Raw genomic sequence first — 19,325 nt, forward strand, 5'->3', positions numbered from 1 at the left:
TGACTGATTCTACTATTAGAACTCTTGGTTGACGGATTTTCTTAAAATCTATCATTTAGCCCCATAAATAAATATGGGCACGGTGGACCGATTCAACCCCTATTTATACTTACCCAACGTAAAAAGAGTGTACCTCGGTGATCCGAACCTACCTCTAATGAAGAAGGGATTCATAGGTGTTATTATTTGGTAAGGCTAATCTCAAATTTCAATCAAAGGTGAGAGATCTAATCAATTTAATTGTCTATCACTTTTAAGTGAACAAAATTGGTGAATGCTAGACAATTAAATTGATAACAACAAAATAAAACATGTAGTGACGATTTGGCGTGAATGCATAAATATAAGACAACAAATCCTAATATGGCCACCTAGTTAATCTAATTAACTATTACACTTTGGAAACTAACTCCTTGGTCCCTAGAATCTTCATAAAAAAGCGGCCTCCTTCTTTAGGATTTCGAAACGCCTTTATGAAAACGACGTCTTCATGAAAACCCCGTCTTTAGATGCTTCATTTAACTACTAATAATTAAATTACATAACAATTTACTATTATACAATTTGTAACAAAAATAAAAATAAAAAACTTTTAATTAATTACAAATTGGGCGATACGAAATCGTAATTAATTACAAAACAAGTCGATATTCCCTTACATTAGGGGAAATACCAACTTCTACATATGGCTATATTAGGAAAAATTACATAATTAAAATACTAAAAACCCGTCATCCAAATGAATAATAAAAATGCATTATATAAAATGACATGCCAAATCGTTTAACTTACCAACAACGATCATTTGAGCTTGCTTTGACGGAATTTTTACCATTAAAATTCCATAATCAATTCTTAAAATAATTTTAAGATTTACTTATCATACTAATATGGTCTAATATCAAAATAATTATTCTCACTAATTATCTTAAATTTATATGGGATAAAAACATAAATTATAAGAAAAAAGATATAATAATTCCCAATTATTATGGAAAAATTCCATTTAATTAAAAAATTTATGAAAAATTTAATTTTTAGGTTTTGTACATTCTGATCTTTCACCAGAATGACTTGCATGTGAAATGTTTTGGTTTTAAAATTTATTTAAAACAATTTTATAATTTTCTCGGTAAAACGGCAATTTTTACGATTTAATTCTAAATCAAATCATAAAAATTGAAACGACTTTGAAATAAAATTTTGTACATTTTGGAACAATATCCAGGAGCTAAAAATCCAAAAATTTCGAGCCCAAAAAATAAATCAATATTTATTTGTAAAATACCATTATTTACCAATTTTTATCAAATAAAAATCAATAAACATCCTAAATTAATCACATTAATTTAAAGTTTCTATTTTCTTATAAATAGAACATGCATGTGGTTATTTCTAAATAAATATGCATAAAATTAACATGCAACATAATTTAATTAACTCTTTTTAGTGCATTTTTACTCAATTTTATGCCATTTTAAGTCATAAAAAATGATTAAATATTACAAAAATCAAATTTTCGTCCCATATCATTTTAAGACCAGATTATTTACATGCAAGACCATATTATGTGATAAAACTAATTTTAACAACAAAATATCAAATTTTATTAATTATCTCATAAATTACTAAAATCGTCTTAAGACTACATGCATGTATGTAACAATGCTCTGATACCACTTGTTAGTTATTTAGACCATATTAGACTCATCGTATGATATCAAAATTACTAACTAATTTTATGTAGTGGTCTAAATCTACATGCATGCAAAGATAAATAACGTAAAGATGATATAGAACCATCTTAAGAGAGATTTCCTTACATTGATGGTGGAAATATATATGGGCACAACTAAAAGACTCCTTCTTTAAGTTGTTCTTGTGCTAATAGATTGTGGATGATCCTCCAATACCCAAATTACCAACTTAGGTAATCTCCTTTGGTGGCACCCAAAACAATTCCAAAAGACTACTAAAATTACTAACTAGATAATAGTAGTAGTAACCTTGTATTATGTAATAATATTACACTAATAATATTAGTTAATGTGTATTATAATTTGTGATTTTTTATTTGATTATATGATCAACAAATTGATCAAATTTTGATGAGAAAAAAGAAGAAAATAAGTCTCCTTTTAGGCTCAACAAGAACCGGTCAAGAGAAAGAAAGAAGGGTGAATTTTTTGACTTAAAATTAACCCATGTAAATGTTTAAGAGGTGGTATTTATAGACCTCTCAAATGTAAACAAATGAGAGGAACATTACATGTGATTTATTTCACAAAATGTTGACAAATGGTGGTCTTTAAAGACCTTAAAGAAACCGGTCCAAATGGACCCTATTTGGTCAATTTTGATTTCCGATATTTGTCCCACAAATGCTTATAAGTCTTATATTTAAATATCCCATATAATATTAATTTGATTATTTAACACTTAAATAATACAAATTAATAAATAATGACCACTTAACATTTAGGTAATTATCAGACCATTTTATCAACATAAAATGTGTCTCATGATCCCTTATTAGCTAATTTTACAACCTCTTGTAAATTTAAATAGCCAATTACCTCCGCCTCAAAGCATAAATACATGCCGTATAAATTTAATTAATTAACTATTAATTATTAAATTTCAATTAACATTTATTAATTAATTATCGAATAATTAAATAATAAATCCCCTTGGCCCGAGTTCGTAACTCGTCATCAAATAATAAACTCACATGACTTATTAAAAGTCAATAAAACAAGGGTTTAATTTTTTTGTATCTCATACAAATAATTAGTTTTTCCATTTGGGCATCATCCTATAGGTGTGATCTAAAGGGATCAGCTGATCACCGCCGTCACACGACAGTAATGTCAAACTCTAGTCAGCCAATCATTACCGATTAACGATGACCAGCTGACAAATAAATAAATAAATCCCTGATATTCCTTTAACGAGATTTAATGTGTAAACGCACTTATTGTGGAGGACACTACTCCAACATCGGGTGGTGATGTCGAATTTGTGGGGCATTTGTGATGTATTAGGTGAATGGTGATGAAGGATAGGATTTATGAAGAAGGAAGAAGATGACCTGTTGGGCAACCGGTTTTAGCAGGTAAAAAATGAGACGAGATCAATGCAAGTTAAATGATAGGAAAGATCAGATTAATATGGGATAATTAATAGGTTGGATTAAATAGGGAAGAAGAGACTTAAGTTGGATTATTGTCATTTAATAACCCTATAATCAATCGTCCATTTGTCATATCAACCCCCACAAATTATCATTGATTTTTGTATCAAAAATAAAAGTAAATAAATGACCTAACGGAGGGAGTAGATATTTTCAATAGATTTTGGAATTTATGCCTAGGTTGCGCACTTGCGGGATGGAAACTGTAACACCCCCATACTCCAAGTGCCTTACCAGGACCACTCAGGTATAAGGATGCCACCATCTCGGTTACCCGAGGCATGATAATCATAAGACAATGAAGAAACATACTTTATTAAATAAGTTTAAGTGATTACATTATAAAACCAACTATAAGCAAAATACAACTGTTCTCAAACTATAAACCAACTGAAAGGAACTGTCCTAACAAACACAGCGGAAGACTAAAGACTCTGATATGTGATGACTCCATCCCCAACTAGATCCCACGCGTATCCAAGATATACCTGTCAAGCAACTGCTCACCACCCCCGAATGGATCACCACAGTTTTTAAAACATTTAAACGGGGTCAGTACTAATCACACAATTAATATAGATAACAACAATAAGATAAACAGACAGCTGAACTGTCACACACACACACACCACCAACCAATTCCCATCATCTCAATCGACCGTCCTTTGGACCACCCCGCCGATGGGGGACCGCAGCCGTTCCCACCTAAGCCCCGCTCATCATACCGAGCGATAACCCTGTCCCATTAATGTGCACATCCCCTTCCGTGGCGGGTTCCACGAAGGGCGAAACTAGGGCGTGAAGTCACTCCCGCAAGTGACCCCACTCAGCCGAGAACGCATCTCGAGAACCATCAACAGCAATCACAACCACAAATATAGTACAATCATCATATCAAACAACTAACTACAGCACATCACCAATATCCCATTATGGGACTAATACTGAGTAGGAAATCCTACCTGGAAAGCAACACAATCATCGACGATCTAGCAAATTTGTCTCAAAACCTCTCCTTTACAAATCCTTCTCCTATCACATAATCACATAATCACAATCTAACCATAACAAATCATAAAAACCCCCAATCCCAAAATTAGGGTTTAACCAAACTTAACAAAACACAATACGAATTATATTAAAAGCTTACCCTCGACGCAAGGAACTCAACGACACGAATAACGACAAGAACCGACCGTCTGAACTCCGGGAATTGCTAAGAATGCGATTAGGAAGATGAACTGGTTGCTTTCTCTCTTAAACAGGGTTTTAGGTTTTGTAAAAGTGATTTAAAACAATGACGACTATGTTTAAATACCTTAATCGCATAATTAACAAAACCCGAGAAAACTCCCCGTAAAACCGGACACTCGATCGAGTACCCAAGGTACTCGATCGAGTACCCCCTTACTCGATCGAGTACCTCAGCTACTCGATCGAGTACCCAACAGGTCAGAAACTATTTTATATCGCAAAACTCCCTTACTCGACAGAGTAAGGCCTACTCGATAGAGTACCCCAAGACTCATAAATACGGAGTATTACAGAAACATCCGTAGTTACCTCGTGGTAGACTAGGTAGCACGGACACTTCTCTTAATCAGTCGTCCCGTGTCCGACACCGTGTCCGACACCGACACTCGTCGGACACACGCCTAAATGTGTCGGACACCTATAAAGCTCTGTCTAACTTTCTACTTTTATAAGGGCACGTGTCCGACGCGTGTCCATGGTATTTTGGCATGTGTCCGACGCGTGTCCATGGTATTTGGATATCATTTGGGGTGAATGATGTTATTTAGACAAGAAATGAGTCGCCGAAAGAGATTAATTAGAATACGAGTTTGGCTGGGAAATGCATATGAGTTCAAATCAAGGCCAAATTTTACTTTCTTTTATTTAAATTTAATATGAAATACTTTTACAAAAATAAAATCGGACGTTTATATATAACTAAAAAATATACTCCCTCCCATCCACTTTATTTTTCTCCCTTTCCTAAAACGGATTATTCAGGTTTTCTTCCCTCTTTTCTTATTTGGAAAGTTTTTATTAATATTATACTCTTTGCTCTCTCCAATCACCAAACCCCACCATATTCTTTATTAATATTTAATCCTAATTATTTCTCTCTCTCTCTCTGCAATTGTAACACTACGGATTTTCATAAGCTAAATACTCGACCGAGTAGAGCCTACTCGACCGAGTAGTGTCAAAGGTGTAGTTTGTTTGGGTTCTGCCGAGGAATACTCGGCCGAGTATGATGAATACTCGACCGAGTAGAGGATACTCGGCCGAGTATGCCCTATACTCGACCGAGTATCCGGTCTGGCGAGTAATATTTCAGCGGGTTGATTCGGAAGTAATTAGAACGATATATATTTCGTTAAGCAGTTTCCTAAACATAATTTACAAAACCTAATCATCGTACGACGCTCTAATCACTCCGAATCTCTCCTCTGTGTGTGTGGATAATCGTAGCAATCGCATTCGATCCTTTATTCCTCCGTCGGTAAGTCTTTATCCCCAAGTTTGTTGATGATTATTCTAGGGTTTGTCTTTGATTATGAATTTGGGGGAAATGGGGTTTTGCAGTTAGTGATTAGAATTATATGATTGTTGTTGTAGGTGACGATGTGGTAATTGTTATGCATTTGTATGATTGATTACAGCGTAGCGGATTGCGAAAAGGTAGGGTTTCTCCTACTCAGTACTGTTAATTGATTGAGATTGCATATGTTTTATAATTGTTGTTATCTGCTGATCATCGGAGGTTGGGTGTTGTGGTGACGGTATTGGTGTGGTTGTCTTTGTGACGATTGTGGTGTTGTGACATTTGTGATCTTGTGTGTGTGATTGTAGTGGAGTCACTTGCGGGAGTGGCTTCACACCCTAGTTCGCCCTCCGTGGAACCCGTCACGGGAGGGGATGTGCACATTAAGGGACAGGGATTGTTAGTCGCTCGTTGATGAGCTGGACTAGGTGGGGATGGGTGCGGTCACCCATGGCGGCGAGGATTACTGTTGCGATGGGTAATCTGCGGGGGCTACACACTTCGGTGTGTAGTCGGTTCTTGTGTGAGATCGATGATCAGCTGGTTGTATTGTTGTTGTCTTATATTGATTGAGTAGTATCGACCCCGTGTTGTTGTTTTGTAAAACTGCGGTGATCCATTCGGGGATGGTGAGCGGATTGTGACAGTAATGCGAGATGTTTAGCTATGGGACGGTCATGGGGAGTCATCACGTCAAGTCTAGCTTCCGTTGTTATGAGTTTAGATGTCTTGGATTTCATTTGTATTGAGACCTTGTACGTTTATTTTGAGTTGGTCCGAGATAGTGTAATCTTTAACTTTTATACTTTAATAAATGTGGTTTGGAATTTGTAACTTTGATATACTAACCTCGGGAAACCGAGATGGTAACAACCTTTCATGCTAGGGTAGTCCTTGGTAAGGTACCTTGGTATGAGGGGGTGTTACAAAGTGGTATCGGAGCCGACGATTCCGGCACCTGAAACAAATGAACCCAATGAACTTAGGGAGTCTAAATAAAATGAACCCGGGAGAGTTGTTTGAGTCGCCGCAAAGACTTGGGAGACGTCCGAAGTCGCATTAAGGCCCTTACGATCTCAAGCCGGTCACATGGGGGAAACTGTTGTATGTTTGAGTCATGTGAGTTTGATATTTATAGTTTGAATCTTGTGCATGGTTGGATGAAATGATGCAAGAAGTGGAATGTGATAGTTGTTGAAAGATGCATCGAGGATTGTTGATGTTAAACTTTGCGCATGAATATGTTGGCATGTTAAGTGTTGGAACATGGTAAAATATGAAAAGTGAATTGTGAAATTGTATCTGGTTGATATTGAGCATGAAGAATGTGATCATGTTACCTGTTTAATACAATGTTGAACATGAAGTATGGTAGTGGTACATGTGCATATGAACATGATGATTTTAATGCTTGATTGTTGGTAGAAGCATGTGATTAAGGTCATGCGTCTATATATGTGAATGTCGTGTTTAATTTTCATGTGAGTATGATAAGAGTTCACTTGTGTATTGGTTTCTTGGAGTTTTGAGTCATTATTGTTTGTTTTATGCATGTTAAAGTTGTTTTGATAAGTAATTTTGATTTGTATACAAACCGATTTTGGAAGGGTTGTCTTAAAACTGTCATAAGTAGAGTTCTGGAAATGATATTGCTGTGATTCCAGGTTGAGGTGATAGCTTGTCCTCTTACGATTCTAACGATAGGTCACACGCCCAAAATGACCAAGTAACGAGTGAGATATGACTGTTTTACGAAAACTGGACGGTCTTGAGAAGCTGGCGATACTCGACCGAGTAGCCCTACTCGGCCGAGTATCTTTTATACTCGACCGAGTATTCCATATTCGGCCGAGTAATCTCTCGTGATAATACTTGTTTAGCGTGCCGGAGTCGTGAACTCGGCCGAGTAGTCTCATACTCGACCGAGTAAGGTCTACTCGGCCGAGTATTCCCAATACTCGACCGAGTAATCCTTCTGCGACAATTGAGTTTGCTTCTGGAGTCGAGAACTCGACCGAGTAATATAGTTACTCGACCGAGTACCTTGTACTCGACCTAGTATGTTATGTACTCGACCGAGTACCTCATTGGGCGGCCACTTTGAGTCGATGGCTATGTTCTTACTTTTGTTTTGAGTCGGTGGCTATGTTCTTACTTTTGTTTTGAGCCGGTGGCTATGTTTTTACATTGTTTTGAGTCGTAGGGTATATACACATGTATGTTTTGAGTCTTAACGCATTCTTTTATATGTGAGACGGTCTTGATACGTAAGTTCTAGGAAGTTATGACATGGAGAATGATGGCTTATGAGGGACATGTGTTGGGTAAGGAAGACATGTGTTAATGTGGTTGTGAAGGATAGTGGAAAAAGAAAAGGGAAGAATGATGAGCTAATCGAGGTAAAGAGCATGTTTTGTGAGATATGATGAGTGATATAGTTGTGTGTTGAGTAATATAAAAGTAAGTGTATATGGGCAAGGGTGATGTAAGTGTAAAGAAGCATGAGAATGAAAGATTGAGATAAGGGATACGAATAGTGGCATATTTGGATGTGTAAGGATTTATTGAGGAAGACAGCTATGATAGAGTTGCTTAAGGATATATGTAATGGAAGGTTGTTGTAAGAAGATAGGAAAGAGAGGTATATAGTGAACTTAAAGGAAGTTATGTCGCGATGTGGATTTGTAGATAGTGGCTAAGTTTGGGAAGTTGGAATATCAAGGGGTGAGCCTAGTGTGTAATTCTTTGGACAAACGGTATGAAGTGAATTTTGGTTTCTAGAAATGCGAAAGGGAGATACGACTAATTGAAGAGTAACTGTTAGTGCGTGGACTTGATGGTGACAAGGGTGAGTGTGAAGCAAGATGAGAGATGATAAATGATAAGAAGAATGATAAGATATTTATATGAATTAATGGAATTAGAGTTGTGGAGCTATGGAGAAATAAACAAATTACTAAAGAGTTAGGTAGAGAGAGGAAGGCGATGAATTATTAATTGGTATTATTGAGTAAAAAAGGGGAAATAAGGATGGAAGTAAGTTGGGAGAATGTTGACCGGAGTTATGGAGCATGAAGGTAAGAAATTATGGAAATGTACGATATCCCCACTAGAGGGTGTGAGTTAATGGTTATATAGGAGAGCAGGACGACGTGTTAGCCGTGAGTTTCGAGGTATTAAGGGAATAAGGAGCTTGTAGAGTGGTTATACGATCTGAGATTTTGGTGGAGAGTTAGGTAACGATATGATAAAGGATAGAATTGGGAATAGTGTTGAGGTAAATCTTGTTGATGGATTGGATGTTCGTTATTTGGGATGATAACCAAAGAGAGAAAACGGATTGTGATATTAAGAAGTGATAGTAAGAGAGTAGTCACATGAAGGATGTTGGTGCCATAGTATTGTCACTAGTGGTTGAGGGTGATGTTACTTTAGGGAAGCTAGTTGATCTAATGAGGTTGATTTTGTAGAGACCAGATAGATATGTATGGTTGTGAGAGAGTATAAGATGTGGTTATATGAGGCGGTTGTTAGTAGTTGAGTATTAATGGTATGGTTACATTTGGCAGGGGGTGATGGTTATGCGGATGGGAGAATATGTTATGAGGGGTGTACGAGTTAAGCTCGGGTGAGAGGTAACTTTTAACAGGTGGTAACTTACGTGATCAAGATTGACTAGTTGGATGTGATTACGGGTCTATGATATGTGTAAATGTTTGTGTGAGGTTCTGACCTCACAAGAAGTGGTATGGTGTGATAATTATAAAGTTATATGAATGTTTTGTAATTTATGTTGGGTACGGTATACTAACGGAATAAGGTTCAAAAGGTAATAATTTATGGATAGTTAAAATTGTATGTGTATTGATGATACATGTTTATTCCGTGAAATGGTAAGGATGATGTTCATGAGATTCTTGTCAGCTTATTCCGTATATTATGTTGTGTTATAATCTAGTAAAACGGTTTTGAATTAGTTGTCTTGTTCGAAATGTCATACTGAGTCAGTGTTTATGGGAATTATATGTGATTGTGATGTTTATCGATGTGGTTGTTGTGCCTCGAGTGGTGATCCGGGCATGTTACTTCATGTTGTGATGCGGGCATTTTCGCATGCTGCGGTGTGCATTTGTTGGTGGCGGTGTTGCGATGCCGTCACCGGTTGTGGTGGAGTAGGCGGGATGATTATGATTCGAGTTTCGACAACGATACATACCGATTATACATAGATTGTTGTTTTGTTTGATGTTGCTCCTGCGAGTTTGGTTGTGCAAATAAACGGTTGTCTTGTTTATTGATGTTTACTTTACCAGGTTAAGTTTGGGAATGAGGGTAGAGTATGATATGAAATAGAGTTGTATATGTTTTCGTTGTTGTCATGGTATAGTGATATTCATGTTGATGGGACACGTTTGTGAGAGGTTGTTCTGATAATTTTGATCTTGTTCTAGATAAGGCTTTAGTAGACATGGTAATGGCAAGTGATTCGTAAAACATGTGTGGTAATGACCTGAAAGATGCAGGTGGTTCATAACCCTTTGTTGAGACAGTGAGTGTAGGGTGTTGGGGAATTAGTGTCATGCTAAGTTATGAATGAGTTTTGCGGTAATGAAGGAAAGAACTTGAGGATCTAGTGTGAGCGTACGTAACGAGTGTGGATCGTGAGTTATGCTTTTGGGAGATAGGTGCTTTACATAGAGAGGTATATATGTTGTTTTGCAGTAATAATGGAGAGTTAGTATGGTGATTTTACTACGAGTTTTATGGTATAGGTTAGGTGGTGTGCCGAATGAGTTGAGGTATGAGGAATGTTTAAGTAAGAGAGCCTTGGATATATACATGACGAGTGTTTAGATTGTAGGTGGTTATCTTTGACATGCGGTGGCGATGAGGATAATGAGACGATATAGCGAGGATTTAGTATTAGTGAGTTACGAGGACGTAACATTTATCTTAAGAGGAGTAGGATGCGATAAAAGAGATTTAGATGGTTGTGCATATGGTAGTATAATTGGACGTAGAGTGTTGGTGTAGCATAAGGAATGGATGGGTACATATAGTGGTTGATAGTGTTAAAAGGCCATGGCTGTGCTTGTAGTAGTTCGATGTTTAGGAGTGTGAGAATTTTTCGATAGTGTTGATAAAAGTGGATGATGATATTTATGAGTTCGAGAGTTTTGGCAGCTGGATGATGATGTTGATGAGTGTGAGTAAACTTCGAGGACGAAGTTCCTTTTTAAGAGTGGTAGAATGTAACATTCCGTTTTGATGGTTGATCTTCTTTTGTGGATTGTTTTGGTATTGAGTGCTATTGAGTGTTATGGAAGTGAGACAAGATTGGAAACATTATTTTGTGGTTATTCGATAATGTTATGAAGTCAATATCGAGAGGATATGTTATCTAGTAAGCGTGGTTAGTGGAGCTGGTGTTAGGTGTCCATGTTTTATAGGTTGGGTTGGAACTTCGGGGACGAAGTTCTTTTTAAGGGGGGAAGATTGTAACACTACGGATTTTCATAAGCTAAATACTCGACCGAGTAGAGCCTACTCGACCGAGTAGTGTCAAAGGTGTAGTTTGTTTGGGTTCTGCCGAGGAATACTCGGCCGAGTATAATGAATACTCGACCGAGTAGAGGATACTCGGCCGAGTATGCCCTATACTCGACCGAGTATCCGGTCTGGCGAGTAATATTTCAGCGGGTTGATTCGGAAGTAATTAGAACGATATATATTTCGTTAAGCAGTTTCCTAAACATAATTTACAAAACCTAATCATCGTACGACGCTCTAATCACTCCGAATCTCTCCTCTGTGTGTGTGGATAATCGTAGCAATCGCATTCGATCCTTTATTCCTCCGTCGGTAAGTCTTTATCCCCAAGTTTGTTGATGATTATTCTAGGGTTTGTCTTTGATTATGAATTTGGGGGAAATGGGGTTTTGCAGTTAGTGATTAGAATTATATGATTGTTGTTGTAGGTGACGATGTGGTAATTGTTATGCATTTGTATGATTGATTACAGCGTAGCGGATTGCGAAAAGGTAGGGTTTCTCCTACTCAGTACTGTTAATTGATTGAGATTGCATATGTTTTATAATTGTTGTTATCTCACGATCATCGGAGGTTGGGTGTTGTGGTGACGGTATTGGTGTGGTTGTCTTTGTGACGATTGTGGTGTTGTGACAGTTTGTGATTGTGTGTGTGATTGTAGTGGAGTCACTTGCGGGAGTGGCTTCACACCCTAGTTCGCCCTCCGTGGAACCCGTCACGGGAGGGGATGTGCACATTAAGGGACGGGGATTGTTAGTCGCTCGTTGATGAGCTGGACTAGGTGGGGATGGGTGCGGTCACCCATCGGCGGCGAGGATTACATTGCGATGGGTAATGGCGTGGCTACACACTTCGGTGTGTAGTCGGATTCTTGTGTGAGATCGATGATCGTTGGTTGTATTGTTGTTGTCTTATATTGATTGAGTAGTCGACCCCGTGTTGTTGTTTTGTAAAACCTGCGGTGATCCATTCAGGGATGGTGAGCAGATTGTGACAGGTAATGCAGATGTTTAGCTATGGGACAGTCATGGGGAGTCATCACGTCAAGTCTAGCTTCCGTTGTTATGAGTTTAGATGTCTTGGATTTCATTTGTATTGAGACCTTGTACGTTTATTTTGAGTTGGTCTGAGATAATGTAATCTTTAACTTTTATACTTTAATAAATGTGGTTTGGAATTTGTAACTTTGATATACTAACCTCGGGAAACCGAGATGGTAACAACCTTTCATGCTAGGGTAGTCCTTGGTAAGGTACCTTGGTATGAGGGGGTGTTACAGCAATAACCAAACCACACCCATATCTTTTACGTAATTTATTTTCGCAGTACATTTTTTACTCATGTCAGTACTTTTTACGCAAAATTTTCCATTTGATACCCCCTACCTCCCTTTGACTAAGAAAAAACACAATCAATTTTTCTCTATTCCCAGCCCTTCAATTTATCAAACAAATCAATTTCTTCATCAATGAATGGAAATTTGAATATTAAAAAATACGAAAAATTTACGTGGTACCCTCGAACTTTGTCATTTTGCACATGGTACCCAACTTTTTAAGTTTGTGTACATTATAACTTCCATGTTTGATTTTCATGCACAACATATCCTTTTTGTCGCTGTGAAAAAACTCAATTGCGCATAACTCCTAGATCGGAATTAAGAATCGACCAAATTTTTTTCGTTAAATGATTATCTCGTCATAATCTACGATTTGAGGAAAAAAATTGCCAACTGACATTTTATAGGGTTTTTTTTAACGAAAATCTCAAATCAAACATATCTTCGATCATAAATTTCCGAATGACCATTTTCGTTTTATCAATTTATAGATTTCGAAGAGTTAATCAATTTGAAAAAAAAAATTACTCAATTCCGATTTCTGGTCTATAATTTATGCTCAATTGAAAATTTTAAAAACGATAAAAAGGACATGTTGTGCTTGAAAATCAAATTTCAAGGATATCATGTGTATAAATTGAAAAAGTTGGGTACCACGTGAAAAATGGCAAAGTTCGAGGGTACCAAGTGAATTTTCCGTAAAAAATATGCTTGATGCGTGAATTGTAAATTAATCAAATAATTGATGTTCTTCCCATAACTTTATTAATCTGTTTTATGGACTTATATGGTTTTGGGTTAATTAGGGTTGGAGGTTGTACACTGGTGGTTGGCCGCCACAGTACGGATGAGTGATGGGCGGCGCTCCTAATAGGAGGCGGCGGAAAGGGAGGGATAGAGACGGATGGTATTCAGGCTGTAGGCCAAGTGTAGGGGCGATGGCGAAAGGAGGGAGTTGGGTTGGTTGATGTTGGTCGTGGGTGAATGGTGACGCGGTAGTTGTGGTGTTCATTGGAGGAGGCAAGGGCTAGTGAAGGTGATAGGGATGGTTGAGAGGTAAGGGATGACGGTGGTACGATGATTGGGTAGTACGTAATGTTGGTGTTTCCTTTTCAAAAGTTTTCCATTGAATGTAGTACAAAATGGTAGTAAATGACATGGGTAAAATTGTGAAATGTGTACTCTAATGAGTAATATGTGTACTGCGAAAATCAATAACCATCTTTTATTATTATTACTAGATTTAATGCCCGGACGATGCCCGGGCCAATTTGTAATATCGTATGATTATGATGTAATAATACTCTACCGTCCTGTTCGTGGACATAATTTTGCTGAACTGAACATATATAAGTTGAACTGAACTTGAAGAAGCTTAACTTATAGAAAAATGGGTATGAATTGAGTTTAACTTTTCTGAACTGAACTTGTAAGAATTTAACTAACATAAATGAGCCTTACTTTTCTGAATTGAATTTATAAGAGCCTATCTTTTCTTAACCGATCTTATAAGAACTGACATCTTACTTATTTTTTTTTTATAATAGATTGTTAAGTGTCTTTTATAATAGTTTTTTTTTTTTTTTTGGTAAAAGGTAAATTATATTAATAAGGCACCAAATTACATCAACTAATAAAGTCTGACAATATAGTCAGACAAAACACACACACATTTTAGTTTAATTACATGAGTTTTTCAATCCACGCAAGATCTTTCCTAGCTAGCTTGCCCGTGATTTGCTTGTTAATTTTAGTTCTAATTTCATACTGAATCATGGTCACACATCCATCAGGCCTTAGGAGCTTCATGTCATGCCTGCACCCGTTCCTTTGTCGCCAAATGTGGTAGGTAACAGCATTCAGAATGCTGTTCAGAATGCCTACCTTCAGTCTAGTCATTCCAGCAGTCCTTTTCCAGTCATGACCCCTGGACTTTTATAATAGTTTGATAGTGTCATAGACTAATAAAAGTGTAACACGCGAAAATGTCATTTTTTTTTTGTCTCAATAAGTAATTGATAAAACTGGCATATACAATAAAAATGATGAAAAATGAAATTAATTATCTCATGTTGCCTATCTTGTTTTATTTTCTCCTAACAAAATAATGTAAATGTAAACTATTCAATTCAATGAAACAGAGGGAGTATAATTTTCTGTAATTATTATTAACAGTCAAATATAAGATTTTTTTATACATAATAAAAAATGCATATCCACTTCGTTTATGAATTATGTTCACAATATACTTATGAGAGATCAAGGTCTTTTCACCTATATGGCGGATTAAAATAAAATCACGTGATATACTGCCCGCTCGTTCAACTTTTATTCAAGGGCTCACAAGTCGTAATGAACATATATAATCAACATAGTCAAATGTTCGCCTACGTATATGATCGTTTATATTACTCCGTAGTTGTTTGTTGACCTTATAATAATTGAGGCACTTCTCATTACGGGATTCTCTTTATTGAGCATAATACTTCTGTTAACTATAATCTAATTTGATAAGAAGATAGTAGAGCAGAATATCAGAATAAAAGTTGCCAAAAAAGTAAATCAAACCAATCTAATTAGTAATTTTACAATAATTGAAAAATGTAACTTTTAGATTATCAAATACGGAGTACTTCGTACCCAATAGGACTATGAGTCTGAGTTTGACCGTAAAACTACTTTGTCATTGACATTGTAATCCATTTTACTATTACATTGCTACAAATCTACAAAAATTGTCGCAAGACTTATCTTCTTATTTAGCAAATGCGAGAGAGCTTTCATGATCATGTATATTCATATTCTACCCGCTACTTCACCCTTTTTATGTATAATAATGTCAATTTTAAGACTCCTTAATGAACAATTTTAATCATAATGGGACTCTAATAACTAATAGCGCATCTTGTAAGAGGGTCGGGACAAAGAGAGTATTTGATAAGTCATACGTTTTATCATTGATATGTTAGTCAATTACTCAATTATTTTGGAATAAGATCTTAAAAACAGTTTGGGAAAATATGAGTGGAAATGTGTAATACTGAAATAATTTCTCTTCTGAAACGTTAATATGTGAGATTTTCTTTGTTCATTAAAAATCTACACTCTGTTCTTCCATTCAATGTTTCTAATTTGTATTATCACGTAATAAAAGATTGTTATTGTCTTAAAAGTAGCAGAAAATCAATATTATTTTTTTGGTTAACAATACGGTAAGAGATGCATACATAGATAGATTCAAAAATCTCAATGCGTACATATACCTTGAATAGCGAAAAAATCTCAGTCAATAATATAGACTTGTTTTATTTTTCCGTTACAAAATAAAGCAAGTGTAAACACTATTCAATGGAACTGAGAGAGTATGAATTAAAAATACTAATACCGTATGAAGTTTAAGTAGTACGTTTATACCATGAATTTTGTATCTCTATATATGATCAGATACTTTAACACAATTTCACTAAAGCTTTGCATACAACATCTGCAAGAAATTAATTAAAGTTAATTATCATATTATATTAGTGCAATAGAAACAAAGAGCTTAAAGAATCTTTAATACGAAAATCTAAAGGAAGCAATCCGAAGCAATATCATAATTCATACACAATCAACAACAAAAGTAACAAAAATAATAAACTTAAAAATAGAATCAATACATATATATAAAGCAGAAACTTTTCAAGCGATATTAGAGAGTCCAACTTTTTTAGAATCCCTAACAAGAGAAGATTTCGAAACAAATTTAATAAAATTATCCTAATAAAAGTAGATTTTCTAATATTTTAATAAAGTCAGCATCCTAATATAAGTAGATTAAATTTATTTTAATCAGATTATTCTAATATATAAGTAGGTGATACTCAAAATACACAATGTAACTAATGATATGGTATATTAATTATAATATAAACATTATTCATATACTATATCGAGTTAATTAGATTTTACTCCCTTTTGAAATTTACATTTTTAAAATTACTCACTTTTAAATTTTTTTGCTAAAATTACTTCCAAGTTGCATTTTTTCTTAAAATTATTTCAAAACTCCAATTTAAGTGACCTATTTCGTCTGTTTTTGAACTTATTCCCTTTTATGCCTTAGCCAATTTATACTTTGAAAGGTATAACTATGTAAACAAATGGAGGGAGAGTCCAAAAACAGATAAAATAAGTCACTTAAATTGAAGTTTTGAAGCAATTTTAGGAAAAATGCAACATAAGGGAGTAATTTTAGAAAAAAAAATTCAAAAGGGGGTAACTTTTAGAATGTGGATTTCAAAAGGGAGTAAAATATAATTAACTCTACTATATCTTAAATTTCTTTTGTCATACTAACTGAAAAGTTAACTAAAACCTAAAAATGTAGATTGAAAGGTAACTGAAAATTAAAAGGTGATAATTTAATTGGTTAAGCCAAGAATGTTTGGCAAACTAATCGAAATGTAGCTGTTGTTTTGGTAAAATGATATAAAAGGAGATAATAAGTTCTATATATTTCATATTATAAATTGAATGAATAAAAAAAATAGGTAACTAATTTCTTTGAAATAAAACCTAAATATGAGATTTTTCATGATCTCCCGACCTTTCTCATATCTAATTAATTACTTGTTGATGTTTTTTTTTTGGCCAATATTTACTTATTTTTAACCCTGTTGTTAGTAGTTGATCTTAAGTTTTATTTTTAATTTTTATAATCTCCATTATAGCTATTGGTTCAAAATAAATATTAACAATTAGGCATTGTAACACAAGGTACATATATACTCCAAAATCATGAGGAACAGAATAAATAAGTAATTGGCTCAAAATAAATGTTAGCTTTCTACATAAGAATAAAAATTATTGTTAGCTCTACAATAAGAAAAAAGTAAATTAATTTGATCAAAAAGGAAAATCTATCACAAGTGTCCAACTATATCGCATTTGTCTTGGATGCAGCGAATATAAATAAAATGTTGGACTCAAATTGAATTTTAAATCGTGCCAACCATATATAAGGGTAAAATAATATCATAATTATAGAGAATGTTATAGAATAGACAAAGTTGAAGCGGTTATGTTTTTGAAAATCTTTACTTGCGACAAGTAGGGGCATGTAATTTTTCTATTAAATACGGGTATGAGAAGGCCTACATTTGTCATGTCTTATCCCCCATTTGGCATCCTTACTTTTAGGCATCGCTTTTGTTTTCATTATGCGAGATTTTGTCGGGTATTTTAGTTCGTGTAGACTTTGGGAGTAAGATTCATTATCTCTTAGGAATTTCACACTAAATGCATTTCACCTTCTTCACAATGATCTTCCGTATTGCTTTTACACAATTATTAATGCGGAAGTTTGATCATGATTTCGACATATTAATGGTCAAAGTTGTAAAAGTTTAAACTCTAAGAAGCCAAGTGGAAGAGTTTAAGAAGGGGAGAGTGTATACATCGTGATTTTTTTTTAATATAACTCATCATAATAATATGCTCTACCAAATATGGTATGCCGGTTACTTTATAAGAGGATTATCTAACGGGACCTCTCTTATTATCAATCGCCCTAGAAAATTCATAGTAGAAGGGAAGATACTTACGGGTTCCAAAGTCGGCAAAAGGTATTGAACCCGAGGATAGTGATGACTTCCTCAGATACAAAGATTCTTTTCGTTCTTAAGTAGAGACAATATATACGTTGAGGTCATGCTACGTAGACATGACAAACAGATCAGCTCATGTCGGGTTTCAGGTGTCGCATTTAAACGGGTCACGAACTCTTCAACCCAAACCCGACGCAATTAAATCTCGTGTCATGTTCGTGTCGATCCAGTTACATTAATAGGTCATCAAAGCTCAACCATAACCCGTGAATTTCGTGTCGTGTTTGGAAAGTGTAAGTATATTTATGTGAGGATCAAGAAAATTAGGGATTAATTTAGTAAATAAGTTATTCGTGTCGGGTTCGTGTGTAGAGTGCTCAACCCAAACCTAACCCAATTAAATCTCGTGTCGTGTTCGTGTCGACCCACTTACATAAATGGGTCGTTAAATGTCAACCCAAACCCGTTAATTTCGTGTCGGATTCTTGTCGTGTTTTTGTGTCGTGTCATTGTTTGCCGGCTCTAATGCTGCGCCATAACAATAAACAAGAGTTAGGGACAGTTACTAAATCATGTTGAAATTTACTTGCCGAAACCAATTTTTATTAATGGCCAGCTTTATGTAGTTTCAAGAACAACGTCATCCGAGAGATTAAGATTTTACATCGATGATAGAGACCAATTGTATCAAGTCCACAAGAAGGACATTGTTTACAAAGAAGTTTTCATAATTTACCAAATTAAGATGTCGTATTATATATTTTGCATGGAGTTTTTAAGGATAAGTAGTCAAAGACTATTTCGTTTAAAAATAGATGGTGCTAAGACAATAAGAACGGTAACTCTATAATCCAACTATATCTCTGAATGTTAGTATACAACTGATATAGTTAAATACCAAATGCCACAATGCTTTTGTTGCTTTTTTGTTATAGGAACTGATGATTAATCTGTCCTCATCTAAATCAACCTCCGAGATTTTGTTTGCTTCTATTTGTAGCATAATTTGACTTTTTGTTAAATTTAATAGTTTTCTATTACCAAACCATGGTAACGTCAAATAACGTTTTTAGCGGTAACATAAAATATATACTACTAATT

This window comes from Silene latifolia, chromosome 3 (genome assembly GCF_048544455.1).
Source record: "Silene latifolia isolate original U9 population chromosome 3, ASM4854445v1, whole genome shotgun sequence".
Classification (NCBI taxonomy): Eukaryota; Viridiplantae; Streptophyta; class Magnoliopsida; order Caryophyllales; family Caryophyllaceae; genus Silene; species Silene latifolia.